This window comes from Pleurodeles waltl, chromosome 5 (genome assembly GCF_031143425.1).
Source record: "Pleurodeles waltl isolate 20211129_DDA chromosome 5, aPleWal1.hap1.20221129, whole genome shotgun sequence".
In the NCBI taxonomy this organism is placed as follows: domain Eukaryota; kingdom Metazoa; phylum Chordata; class Amphibia; order Caudata; family Salamandridae; genus Pleurodeles; species Pleurodeles waltl.
In genome coordinates, this window is record NC_090444.1 from 890,427,798 (window position 1) to 890,442,349 (window position 14,552).

Here is a 14,552-nt window from a genome sequence, read left to right on the forward strand (position 1 = left end):
GCAGCCCCCGTTGGGGGTTCAAGGCAACCCCAAAGTTACCGCACCATCAACACAGGGCCGGTCCGGTGCAGATGTCAAAGGAGGGCCCAAAACACATAGGCGCTTTTGAAGAACAGGGGTGCTCCAGTTCCAGTCTGCCTACAGGTAAAGTACCTGTGTCTTTGGAGGGCAGACCAGGGGGGTTTTGTAGAGCACTGGGGGGGACACAAGTAGGCACACAAAACACACCCTTAGCAGCACAGGGGTGGCTGGGTGCAGTGTGCAAAGCAGGCGTCTGGTTTGTAATAGAAATCAATGGAGGGACCCGGGGGTCACTCTAGCGGTGCAGGCAGGGCACATGGGGGCTTCTCAGGCCATCCACCGACTGGGCTAGGCAGAGGGTCACCTGATGGCCACTCCTGCACTGAAGTTCGGTTCCTTCTGGTCCTGGGGGCTGCGGGTGCAGTGCTTGGTCCAGGCGTCGGGTTCCTTGTTAAAGGCAGGTGCGGTCAGGGGAAGCCTCTGGATTTTTTCTGCATGCATCGCTGTGGGAGTCCATGGGGGTTGTCTCAGGCTACTCACGAGGTCGCAGTCGCCTGGGAGTCCTCCCTGTAGTGTTGGTTCTCTGGAGGTCGAGCCGAGGGCGTCGGGTGCAGAGGGTGAAGTCTCATGCTTCCGGCAGGAAGAGTGAATTCTTCACAGTTGCAAGAAAGTTGCAAAGTTGTTGCTGTTTGTGAACAGTGCTGAGGTTCTCTGGAGTTTCTTGGTCCTTCGGATTTCATAGCAGTCCTGTGAGGCTTTAGAGGTCGCTGGTCCCTGTAGGATGCATCGCTGTTCAGTTTTCTTTGAGTCTGGAGACAGGCCGGTAGGGCTGGGGCCAAAGCAGTTGTCGTCTCTGTCGTCTCTGCAGGGCTTTTAGGTCAGCAGTCCTTCTTGTTTCAGGTTTCAGGAATCTGATTTCCTGGGTTCTGGGGTGCCCCTAAATACAACATTTCAGTGTGTGTTTAGGTCAGGGGGCAGTAGCCAATGGCACACCCTCTTTGTGCCTCTTCCTTGAGGGGAGAGGGGGCACATCCCTAATCCTATTGGGGAAATCCTCCAATCTCAAGATGGAGGATTTCTAAAGGCAGGGGTCACCTCAGCTCACAGCACCTTAGGGGCTGTCCTGACTGGTGGGTGACTCCTTGTTTTTCTCATTATCTCCTCCAGCCTTGCCGCCAAAAGTAGGGGCAGTGGCCGGAAGGGCAGGCATCTCCACCAGCTGTGATGCCCTGTGTTGCTGTAACAAAGGGCATGAGCCTTTGAGGCTCACTGCCAGATGTTACAGTTTCTGCAGGGGGAGGTGAGAAACACCTCCACCCAGTACAGGCTTTGTTCCTGGCCACAGAGTGACAAAGGCACTCACTCCATGTGGCCAGCAGCTCGTCTGGTTGTGGCCGGCTGGCAGAAACTGGTCAGCCTAGCACTAGGAGTCGGACTGGTATTCAGGGGGCATCTCTACAATAATCCCACACTGGTATCAGTATGCATTTATTGTGCTGAGAAGTTTGATACCAAACTTCCCAGATTTCAGTGTAGCCTTTATAGGACTGTGGAGTTCATGTTTGACAAACTCCCAGACCATATACTCTTTATGGCTACCCTGCACTTACAATGTCTAAGGTTTTGCTTAGACACTGTAGGGGCATAGTGCTCATGCACATATGCCCTCACCTGTGGTATAGTGCACCCTGCCTTAGGGCCGTAAGGCCTGCTAGAGGGGTGACTTACCTGTGCCACAGGCAGTGTGAGTTTGGCATGGCACTCTGAGGGGAGTTCCATGTCGACTTAGTCATTTTCTCCCCACCAGCACACACAAGCTGCGAGGCAGTGTGCATGTGCTGAGTGAAGGGTCACCAGGGTGGCATAATACATGCTGCAGCCCTTAGAGACCCTCCCTGGCATCAGGGCCCTTAGTACCAGGGGTACCATTTACAAGGGACTTATCTGAGTGCCAAGGCTGTGCCAATTGTGGAAACAAAGGTACAGTTTAGGGAAAGAACACTGGTGCTGGGGCCTGGTTAGCAGGGTCCCAGCACACTTTCAGTTCTAACTGGCATCAACAAAAGGCAACACGTCAGGGGGTAACCATGCCAAGGAGGCATTTCCTTACACAGTTTATATTCAATTCAGAATTTGATCTATACCTTTGCGTGATTTTACCACTAGATGGAAACAGAATCACAGATTAACTGATTTCTGCCCTCTGGAATGTATGAACCAAGAGAACACAAGCCATGATTTATTTTTCTGTCCTGCTTACAAGAAACAGAGGGCTTGTTGGATCACAACCCTCTGCAAATTCCTGGAGCTTAATCATTGTCACTCAGCCCCCAGGATCTGTAGAACTAGCACCCTTGGTGCTGTTGTGTGTGCTGTAGCAACGTTTTTAACAGTTATATCTCACATTAGGCCAAAGTCCCTAAGTAAGGAAATATTATGAAACTAGTGGGCCCAAAATGAATTCTGGAGCACGTGTTTTATTGTACATCTTAATAATGTATTGTACATATCTTCACATTTTATCAAGGTTTTAATCCCATAGGAAGTGGGAGTATGTATGTCATTACAGTTTAGTCTATGATGGTTTTATTCCCTTTTGTAATTGTACCTTTTATGATTCAAAAGATTCGAAATAAAGGATGATGATGATGATGAATTGCACCACAGAAAAATGCCAACACAACTACCTCCTACAAATCCAGGTGTAAAGTTGTAATGGGTTCACAAATCATGATTAGAATTCCAAGGTTGTGCCTGGAAAACAGAACTGACCGTGGGTGTAATTGTGCCTGCTGATGCTGAATATATAGTGAGGCCTAGCAAACGTTATCAGTTCTCGGGGAAATTCTCTGTTGAATGCACTCAGTGATGTCCTCGGGTCTCTGAAGACTTTACAACACTTGCGCAGCCATTCTTTCTCTTTACTCCAGTGCATAGAACACACTTATAGCCAAAGAAAGCACCAGAATAGTATAATTTCACTGCCATGACAAATATATCACATAAATATTTGCCTGCCATAGAGCTCTTATTTGTAATGTAAGACTGGTATCTCACAAGTTATGTTGCTGGAAGATGCATGCTTTGCTGCTCCAATCTCTGACACAGTAACTAACACTCAATATTAATTAAGGATGTTTTGCAGTGTGCACTGCAGTCGCATTGAAACAAAGCCCAGCATAGTAAGTTGTAACCCCCAACGCACACTTGTGGAGAAAGTAAGGCAGACGCTGGCTGGTATTAACAAATTCGTCTTTTTTTATTAGGAGCGCTGTGCTGCTAATAAGAAAAGGACTAATTTGTTAATTTTCAGAGGCAGTTCTCTGCTCAGATCTGTTCTCGGGTGCAGGCCTTATCGGTGTCTGTAGCAGGTAGTGCTGTCCTAACTGACTGTTAGCTGGCCAGGTCTGAAGTTCCCAAACTGCCCTCCTCACCAAGTCTCTGTCATCACTCTAGGAGGCTGAATCCTATTGATTCTCCCTCTCCCCAGGCCCCCACCAGTAAACACTCGCTGAGACAGTCCTGCTTGCTGTGTGAGTCGCCTTCGCTGCCCTGCCTCACTATATATAATTTATTTTACACAACGTCATCATAATTTATTTAGTGCCACTGCCAGTGCCACCTACCTACTTTTTCTCAGGGTTATTGGGTTGCCTGGTCAACTGAGTGTTCGTCACACAAAGGCTGTTCGCTCGACTTGCCGCCAGTGCCACAGCAGCAGGTGTTATGGTAAGGTCACAAGTGTGGTCTGACTTGTGACTCAGTTGCTCTGCTAACAGAGGGGAGGGAGAGGCAGGGGGGCCAGGCAGCCTCAGCCTGCCCAGCAATGGTAGAAATGGCCAATCACTGCATGGCTTGACACAAGCCATTACAGTAATTGGTCTCTCACCCCCACGGTGCCATGTGCACAAACTGCATGCATGCATCGCACCAGAGGCCTTGTGTTGCTGAGTCAATCCAGGAGCTTCTCCCTTGCTGTAACACAGGATAAAAGCAGTGCCAGGATTGGCTTGAGAGGGCAAAGTTACGCTCATTAGAAGACTGGGGGTCTGCGGTTTTGAGCAACCCCCACTTCCTAATGTGCAGTAGAGAGAAGCCTTAGTGCGCACGTTGGGCTGGCCGGAGTAAGGCAGCTGTCCAACCCGACACATGCAGTCTGTGTTTGTGGCCTAGATCTCATGGTGCTCTTGCTTCCTACCCATGGTCTTGTGTGTCTGTCTATCAAATTGACGCCCCACTCCTCCCCTTCAGAGCTGTCACTTTACCCACAGCTGAGCTGGAAGGCTGACTGAAGTTGACTCGTGACTCGGGACGCATGTGAGTTCTGCTGATGCTGTTGATTGATTCAGATTTTCAAATTATTTCTGTAGTGTATATTTCCATGTAATGGGGTGTCAAAATATCAGTGGAGCAACGCCTTAACGCACTAAGGCAGGAACCACCCCTGGTGGTCAGACTTGGAGAGTCTGGTCTCTATTTCCTCACAAAAAGGGAAATAGGGAATAAGCATGTGGATCTGGATTTACCTTGCACAATTCTGCGCATAATTCCTTATTCCATGGTTTAAGGCACACATTTTCCACCTGCTTTGAATAGGTGATAACTGTGAGCAAGGGGGCCAGTCAGTGTGGTGGAGGTATGGAGGGTAGGAGAGGGAAGGGGAGGATGTTAGTTGGAACAGGGGAGCATCAGATGATCCTCCTTCTCCTTGGTAGAGGATTTGGTGGGGTCTTGGACCAGGACCCATTTGCACCTCACCTATTTCCAACTCTAATTTACTGGCTGCATTTTCCTGCTGGTAAAATCAGGCCTGGCTTTCCTTCAGCTGGAAACCCAGATACTGGAACACAGGCACTTAACATGAGCAGATCAGAATCCCACTCCTCTCAAATTTTAATTGGGGCCCCTGCTAAAAACAATTGTTGGCTGCTCCGTTTCCATCAGACATAAAGCTTTCTATATATTGTTTGTAGAAATTAAACTTTATACACTTAAGCATATTTACATATTGGCTTCATCAGATTATTAACAAGTAGCACCCTCATTATTCAGTGCATTTCTGTAAGTTAGCACTGTACAGCATAGGGATACGTGCAGTGTTAACTTCTCAGGTGTCTGTCTTTCAGAAGTATAATGTAGAGTCCTAGGTCAAGGACATTAATCTACAACGTATTGCACATACAAACTCAGGTCATGTATTAGGCAGACCTACACATTTCTTGTAGTTACGTATGAGAATGGTTTGAGAAATTCCTATAGCACAATGACCTTTGAACAGCGGATCCGGAGCGCCGCTCCCAATTTTGTTGGTTGACAAATTCTTCAAAACTGCTTTTCGAGTGTGTTGGGGAATGATGTTCCCACAGATAGAGGACTACAGGATTCAAACCATGCCATGATTGTTGAAACATGATGATGTTACAGACTCACACAAGGTGTGCCTTTGGCTGTTTGGGACTGAAATATGACTTCAGGTCATGTACAAAGTGTGCCCTCATGCACCTGGTGGTGATCCAGGACTGCAAAGCAAAACTGTAGGTCTCAAAACATCACGAGAAGCGATGGACCATGCATAAGTCTCTCTCCAAGTAGAGGGCATATTCTTCTTTGTGGTTAGGGTTGTCTAGTATGTCGAAGTACAAATTGAAAAACAAGCATCAGAAGTTGAAGTAGTCTCAATCCCATCCTGTTACTTTTTGCCCGAAGACCAAAGAGAAGTCAGTGGGTGTCCAGGTCCTAATAGATCTCGCTCCTGATCTCCTATTGAGGAGCTGATTCTGCACCTGGACCCACTCTGTACTGAATTTTCTAAGTCATCGGTAAGGCCGCAGCAGGTGCCTGGAATTTCCTATGCCTTTAATGAGGCTGCAGCAGGTCGAGGACTTTAAGGAGGTCTTGCTGTATATTTTTGTCATTCTTCCAGCTTCTTCTGCACACCTTTGGGCAACTAAGTTCAGCAGGGGTATCCAGACTGGTTATTGCCAGCAGATCTGTCCTCTGTGCTGACTGAGCCCCCAGAACCCATTGCAGGTTCCGCATCAACTCTGGTGCTGGTTCCTTCTTCCGATTCTCAGCCTGAATTTGTGGGTGCTAGAGGTCGATCCCCTGGCGACTCCAGTGTCTGACCCCAAGCCGAGTTTGTCTCGACCCCAACCAAGGTTGCGCTTTCACTCCACTCAAGAACCAATGGTTCATGTACGATCTGGCTCAGATAAAACCCTCCCTTTACAATGGAGCCCTCCTCAGAGGCTACATCACCTTTTTGTCGAGGATTCTGACCTGAGTTTGCCACTACCTGGTGATGACATTGGTGGTAATGGGGATGATGTAATACACATTATGACGATGACACTTTCTATATGGATTGACAGGAGGCTTGTAAACTTGATACATCCTGTGATGCAGGGCTGCTTTCACAACTTGAATTCCTAACAGAGGAGAGTTTTTCATTTCCTGTAGTGATTAGTAGTGATTAGGCATGCAGCTAAGGTTCAGGACCTACATTTGCCTATTGTTGCAGCAGAGACAAATGGTTTTTCACCTCGGGCAGCCTTATCTGAGCTTGTACTTCCATTTAATGAAGCCCTGACAGACACTCCTATGAGCACTTGGTCCAGACCTTGCTCTTGCCTTGCAGCAGTTGACTAGACCCCACAATCCAGGGGCTGACGACGTAGATTTTCTTACGCAGCTTCATACTCCAGGGAGTTTGCTGGTCCAGGCTTATACCAGTAAAGTGAATCATCGTTTATTCCCCACAACTCCTCCAGCAGACAGGAAGTCACAAAGTATTGAGGCATGCAGGAAACTAATGTTACTTCAGCCGGTCTGATACCGAGTTCAGTCAATGAGGACTGCGTATTAAGCCCTTTATATATATGTCCATTGTGACATGGCCTGGGAAAACTTATTGGCAGATCAGTCCAGGGCTTCTTGGAACAAACCGTTGAAGATAGCCAAGATGTGTATGAGCCGGATAAGCGCGAACAAGTCTTTCCATGCCATCTTTAGAAGTGGAGGAGTGTGAGGCCAGTGGGCACCCATATGTCCTGGGTTGTGATTCTGAATGTATGTGAAGTAGATCTTTGAACCATTGTGTATTGTTATGCATATGTATGCAATTATAAGTGAATTTATCCTTTGGTCCAAGCCACACAACAGGAGGTGAATTGGATTCAATGTTACATACTAATTATCATGCATTGGTTGAGGAACACCATGAACTGTTAAATTTCCAAGTACTAGACTGCATGTCCTTGTGACTATTCATTTATTTAACAGTGGCCTGTTGGTGTCAATGTCCATGTTACTGTGTAGTTGAAAGATCAAATAAAGAAATGTTACAAACAAAAAATGTCCACCAGGATGCAGCAAAATAAGTTACTTGGGGCCATATGTACCAAAGCATTTTCCCATTGACACAGAACGGGTAAAACCCTTTGATACATCTGGCCCTTGGTGTGGCCTTAACACTACAGATTGTTTGAGGTGAGCAGGGAGCACTAGTGTAGTGCTCTGTTGCCACACTTCAATATAATTCTTGGGAAATGCAGGCACATCTTATGGATATGCCTTTTGACGGGCTCCACCAACTTGGCAAATAAGCGGATTCTGTCCTTCCAAGCTTTAAGGAAAGCAGAACCACTGTACATTCTTTTGGCCTTTCTGCTACTGCCAGACAGTTCCCTCATCAATTTCGGCCCTTCTGAGGCTACTTAAGGGGATTGGCATTTTGACAAAGCCAGGTTTTGCCCCCACCACAACAGCCACCCGAGTTCTTTTGTAGTTGGGCGTGGGATTAAAGCAGACATCACACAGGTTACCCAGGACATCATTATTCTCAGTCTCCCTCCCGTGCAGCATCAGCCCCAACCATCTTTAGTTTACTCTTAGTAGCACACAGCCACCTTATGGGAGGCAGGATCAGACATTTCCTTTCAAACTGGCAGTCTAGGACATCTGACATATAGGTTCTCCAGATTATCCAGCAGGGTTATGCCCTCCTGTTTCTTTGAGTCTCACCAAATCTTCCTCACACAACAGCTTTCAGAGGCGCACCTACCTGTCATGGTGCAAGAGGTGCAGGCTCTACTGGCAAAAGGAGACATTGAAAGGGTGCTGGCTTTGAATGTGGGGACGGGTTACTAATCGTGCTATATCCTCATGCCAAAGGATAAAGGCCTTTATCCCATTTTAGATCTTCACCTTCTGAATGCCTTCCTTTGGAAGGACAGAATCAAACTGCTCCTACTTCCCCAAATTCTGTTTACTTTTACTAGTAGCCTCAGACCTGTAAGTCATGTACTTTCATCTGCCCTTCCTGCAGCCCCACAGACATTAACTGTGGTTCATGGTCAGCCATGAGCATTTTCAGTTCGCCGTGCTCTGTGTTAGCATTAGCAGAGCCTCACAGGTGTTAACAAAAGTGATGGTGGTGGCCACTGCTCATCTTCAGACTTTGGGGATACCAGTTTTCCCCAACCTCAACCATAGGCTGTTGAATGCATGCACACCACAGTTAATCATTGATCACCTCCAGATGGCATGAACCTCCTGATATCATTGAGGTTGTCAATCAACGTGCCAAAGTCACACCTTACTCCTTCACAAACACTTTCTTTCATAGGAGCTATCTTAAACACAGTGCTGTTCTCAGCTTCTCCTCCCCTGCAGTGAGTCAAACATATTTGGGCTATGTTCCAGATGTTTTAGCCCCAGTCCTAGATCTTGTTAAGCAGCCCTGAGATTTGTTTGCCTGTTGACCTTCTGCATTATGTTCATCCATGTTGCTAGGTGGTGTATGCAGGCTCTACAGTGGGTTCTGATGGTCTCAGTGGGCCCAGAAACAAGGGGACCTCAAGGACATTTTTCAGGTTTTCGAAGAGACTGCAGTGGTTGCCACTTCACTGCAGCTTGACCAGTGGCAGTCCCCTCTCCCTTCCCCACTCAGACCCGATGGTGATGAAGGATACGTCACTGCAGGGTTGGGTAGGCCCTCTGGGAGAAGTGAAGATAAGAGTGTTCTTGTTTTGGGCAGGAACCCAACTCCACATAAATCTGTTGGAGCTTTGGGCTGTCCACTTGACGTTGAAGGCCTTCCTTTCTTTCGTACATCAAGGGAAAGCTGGTGCATGTTCCAGCACCAATCAGAGAAGTGTGGGCTCCTGGGTCTTGGTCCAGGAGGTGCTGGCTGGAGAGTTAGGGCATCTCCCTGATCTTGACCCACCTGGTGTAATCCTTAAACGCCAGGCCGAACAAACTCAGCCTCCAACACAAGTGATCATGAATGGTGATTACAAGTCACAGTAACACAGTCAGTCTTCCAGCAGTAATGAGAACCCTGACTGGTTCATTTCACCACTGAATGCACCATTTTGAAACTTCCATTTTTTGGGGTTCTCAAGAACACTCTCTATAGGAGATGCATTTAGGCTAGAGTGAGTCTTTGTCTCCTGAACACCTTGCCAGATGTGCCTCTCATGCTGTGAGTTCTGAAGAAGATCAGGAATGACTGCACCCAAATCATCCTAGTGGCTTCAGATGAGGCCTGGAGAGTGTGGTACCCAGAACTTCTAGGCATGCGTAGCTGTCCTCTGATTAGGCCATGGCTTCCAGGAGGATCTTCTGTCATGGCAGCCGGTCAGGATTCTGTACCTGAACCTGCACAATCTGCACCTCCATGCGGGGAGATTGAGTGGCAACAGTTGACAACCTTGCAGCCAAGCTTCCCTTTTCAAAGTCCATTGGGACAGTTTTATGGCCTGATGTGGTTTATTAAAGGTTTGACACGCATGTGCCTCAGTGAGATATTATTTTGATCCTGATGTTCCTCGTGTATATCTCCTTTGAAACAATGCACAGCTGCTAGTTGTGCCTCCTTCTGACTCCCAAAACTGTCTTCCTATGACAATTAATTCAGTTTGTCGCATGAGTGAGCTCTAGGTCTGTTGATGCAACTGCCTTACGTCACCTTTCTTCCAGACATACTAGTATTGAGGACCAGGGCGACTTGTTTGCCAAAAGTCATGACTCCTTTTCACGTTGGGCAAACCATCACCCTTCCATTGTTCTTTGCTCCACCTCACCCCTTGAAAGAGGAAGTGAGACTCGTATCAACAGGACCTCAACAGGATCTTATGCTCCTTTGGATGGACCATCGGTTTTTTTCTGAGGTTCTCCAGGGCAAAGAACGGAAAGGCGGGGTAGAAGCGGACTTTGTGAAGATGGATAGTCCTCTGCATTAAATCTGCTATATAGTGACTCAGATGTAGCCTTCGAAAGGACTGAGTGCTTACTTCACCGTGGCTAAGGCTGCCATCACTATGTCAGCACGTGTAGTGTCAGGTCATGAAATCTGTCAGGCCACGACATGGGTGTTAGTGTGCACGTTCAAAAAGCACTACTGCCTTAAAAGCCAGGCCTGACAAAAAGGGGCGTTTCACCCATTCTGTCCTGTAATATTTTTTTAGTCTGAGACCACTCCACAGGTTTCCACCTAGGAGTGATAGTACTTTGGTTTCCATCCTAAATGTGAGGAATCTCCATTTAGAAGTATCGATCAGAAGAACAAGTTACTTTGTGTAACTCTCTTTCTGGTGGATACTCTATATAACTGCAGACAGTGAAAATTTCTTCTCCGTTCATTGATAAATGAAAGTAACCCAAACAATCTCTGTTAGGCTGTTGTATGCAGTATGAAAATGGAAAGTCTGTAGTAACTAGTCCAGAAATTGAGTCAGCTGTTTAGAAATACTGATATTTTTCCCCAAATTTTCTTTTCAGACTTACTATTTCAAATGGCACAGAAAAGTATTTTTGTATAAACTGAAATGTATTATTCAGAGCACAAGTCGGAAGTACACGTGGGTGGATTGTGTTCACCCACATTTTTCACAGGGTGGACACCATCCACCCTGCCAAGAAGAAAGTGGACCTTACTGTAAAATGCTGAATGTCTCTGTGTAATTTGCGACACCAGGACATATTCAGCAGCTCCTGCACGTTGTCTGCTTTCGAGCCAAGCAACATCGTGCAGGCAGGAGGAGGCTATCATAATTCAAGCTCCAGCTGGGCCCATAACAAAGGCCAATTTTAAGGGGCTAACAGGCCTCCTTTTGTTGGAGTATCCTGCCTTGCACCTATCTAGATGTAAATGCAGAGGAAGAGAAACAAAGGCTCGGAGCTTGTTAGCCCTTCACAGGTTGTTCAGTGAGTTACACTTTTGACTTCGTTCAGTCTGTTTATAATGCATGCACTGCTGTAAGAATGTCAGATATGCTGGTCTTTCCCAGTTTTCACACAAAGTAACAATTTAAATAGTGCTATTTTTTTATTTCTGTTATAGCGCTAATCATCAAAATACAGGGTGTCAGAGCGCTTTAAATCAAACATTCATTACATTGACATTCAGTCATACAAGTTTGTACATCAATATTCAGGTTATGTTACATGAGACAGTGTGAGTCGCAAGGTTTAGGACTCACATATCCTTCATAGCTCACTGTGCTATATTAGAAGAAATACAATTTGTGATCTGCAAGCAACAAACGTATCTCTGTGTTAAAAGCAATAACCCACTTACGTATCGAAATAAAATAAAAATCAGTTTTGTGCATGTTACATGATGTGCTTTGGAAGAGACACATTAACCCTCTACGGCAGTGGTTCCCAACCTGTGGTCCAGGGACCGCTGGGGATCCGCAAATCCTTCTCAGGGGGACTGCGACTGCTTAGAAAATTAAAAAATATTAACAGATTAGGTCCCCAAACTTTCAATAATGACTCAGCTGGGAGCCCCCAGATGCCAATAATGATTCAATGGGGGTCCCCGGGTTTCAGTAATGATAGAGTGGGGGTCCACAGAAGTCAAGAGGGTTGGGAACCACTGCTCTATGGTACTTTGAGGCAAAAGGGGCTCTAGACAAAACACAAATCTTTCCAGCAAATACATTAACCACCAAAGTTATCTTACCATTATTATCATTATTATTGTCAGATTTACTAGGAACCCATAGATCTTGGCAGAAGGTGCCTTCACCTAATAAAGTATTTTCAAATTCAGACTTTGCAACCAATTAAGCAGAGCAGGTTTACTGTCCCATTTCTCCTTGTTATGCTAACGCAAAATCTGTGCCTCAACTTATACATTTGTTTTTAAAAACAAATGTGTTAGTTAAGGCAAGGATTTTGCCCTATGGTTGCATCACTTTTCTGGCGCAACCCTGATGCAAAATCTATTTTGGGTTTTACAGGGAGTGCAGAATTATTAGGCAAATGAGTATTTTGACCATATCATCCTCTTTATGCATGTTGTCTTACTCCAAGCTGTATAGGCTCGAAAGCCTACTACCAATTAAGCATATTAGGTGATGTGCATCTCTGTAATGAGAAGGGGTGTGGTCTAATGACATCAACACCCTATATCAGGTGTGCATAATTATTAGGCAACTTCCTTTCCTTTGGCAAAATGGGTCAAAAGAAGGACTTGACAGGCTCAGAAAAGTCAAAAATAGTGAGATATCTTGCAGAGGGATGCAGCACTCTTAAAATTGCAAAGCTTCTGAAGCGTGATCATCGAACAATCAAGCGTTTCATTCAAAATAGTCAACAGGGTCGCAAGAAGCGTGTGGAAAAACCAAGGCGCAAAATAACTGCCCATGAACTGAGAAAAGTCAAGCGTGCAGCTGCCACGATGCCACTTGCCACCAGTTTGGCCATATTTCAGAGCTGCAACATCACTGGAGTGCCCAAAAGCACAAGGTGTGCAATACTCAGAGACATGGCCAAGGTAAGAAAGGCTGAAAGACGACCACCACTGAACAAGACACACAAGCTGAAACGTCAAGACTGGGCCAAGAAATATCTCAAGACTGATTTTTCTAAGGTTTTATGGACTGATGAAATGAGAGTGAGTCTTGATGGGCCAGATGGATGGGCCCGTGGCTGGATTGGTAAAGGGCAGAGAGCTCCAGTCCGACTCAGACGCCAGCAAGGTGGAGGTGGAGTACTGGTTTGGGCTGGTATCATCAAAGATGAGCTTGTGGGGCCTTTTCGGGTTGAGGATGGAGTCAAGCTCAACTCCCAGACCTACTGCCAGTTCCTGGAAGACACCTTCTTCAAGCAGTGGTACAGGAAGAAGTCTGCATCCTTCAAGAAAAACATGATTTTCATGCAGGACAATGCTCCATCACACGCGTCCAAGTACTCCACAGCGTGGCTGGCAAGAAAGGGTATAAAAGAAGGAAATCTAATGACATGGCCTCCTTGTTCACCTGATCTGAACCCCATTGAGAACCTGTGGTCCATCATCAAATGTGAGATTTACAAGGAGGGAAAACAGTACACCTCTCTGAACAGTGTCTGGGAGGCTGTGGTTGCTGCTGCACGCAATGTTGATGGTGAGCAGATCAAAACACTGACAGAATCCATGGATGGCAGGCTTTTGAGTGTCCTTGCAAAGAAAGGTGGCTATATTGGTCACTGATTTGTTTTTGTTTTGTTTTTGAATGTCAGAAATGTATATTTGTGAATGTTGAGATGTTATATTGGTTTCACTGGTAATAATAAATAATTGAAATGGGTATATATTTGTTTTTTGTTAAGTTGCCTAATAATTATGCACACCTGATATAGGGTGTTGATGTCATTAGACCACACCCCTTCTCATTACAGAGATGCACATCACCTAATATGCTTAATTGGTAGTAGGCTTTCGAGCCTATACAGCTTGGAGTAAGACAACATGCATAAAGAGGATGATGTGGTCAAAATACTCATTTGCCTAATAATTCTGCACTCCCTGTATAGTGCCACATAAATTCCAGTTGAGTTGATTTGTTAGGAAAAAATAAAACACAAACTTAAGGCAGCACACATTGCCCTGCATTGTGTTACCTTGCATCAGGTAGGCGTAATACGTGAGGAGTGTTTGTACCTGTATTGCGCTCAGATGTACTCATGTTAGGCCCACTAAACATATGTATGAGATGTTTAGATCTGATGTCACTTCTTATGATGTCACTTCCTGTAAAGCCATGGTTTGTGATGACACTTCCTGTGATGTCACTTCCTGTAATGTCACATGCAATGTTATGCATCATTATGTCACTTGCATACTGCCTAACTTTGTAGTCCCCCTCCCCACTTCTTTTTTTTTAGGACGTGTGTCCTGGTATTATTGCTTGCAATTGTCAGGTAATGGTTTTGTGAAATAACTGAAATTCTGTAGTGCAGAGTTGTATTCCTCTCTGTTATGCCACACCCTTTGTTACATAAACCACTCCTCTTTCGAGCCCCCCCTTCCATTCTTCTTACAACACTGGTCTATCGCATTCAGGAATAAGAAAGAATAAATTAGAGATACAGAACTAGAATATGCACAAAGAAGTGGAACTTAACATGAACTGAAAATACCAGCTTTGGTGGATGTCGGAGGTGATTAGTTAGGGATCCTACAGTTAAAGGAATGCTGCTGTCATTTCAGGTTACTGAAGAGTTGTTTTACTTGGGTCCATCTTTTTGTCCACTATTTG

General features: G+C 45.7%; 1 protein-coding gene across 5 annotated transcripts in view; it reads left to right on the top strand.

The window, feature by feature from the left end:
- The window catches only part of LOC138296130 (PHD finger protein 7-like), a 1,092,052-nt gene that overhangs the window by 612,166 nt on the left and 465,334 nt on the right, over nt 1-14,552 (top strand). The window lies entirely within an intron of this gene.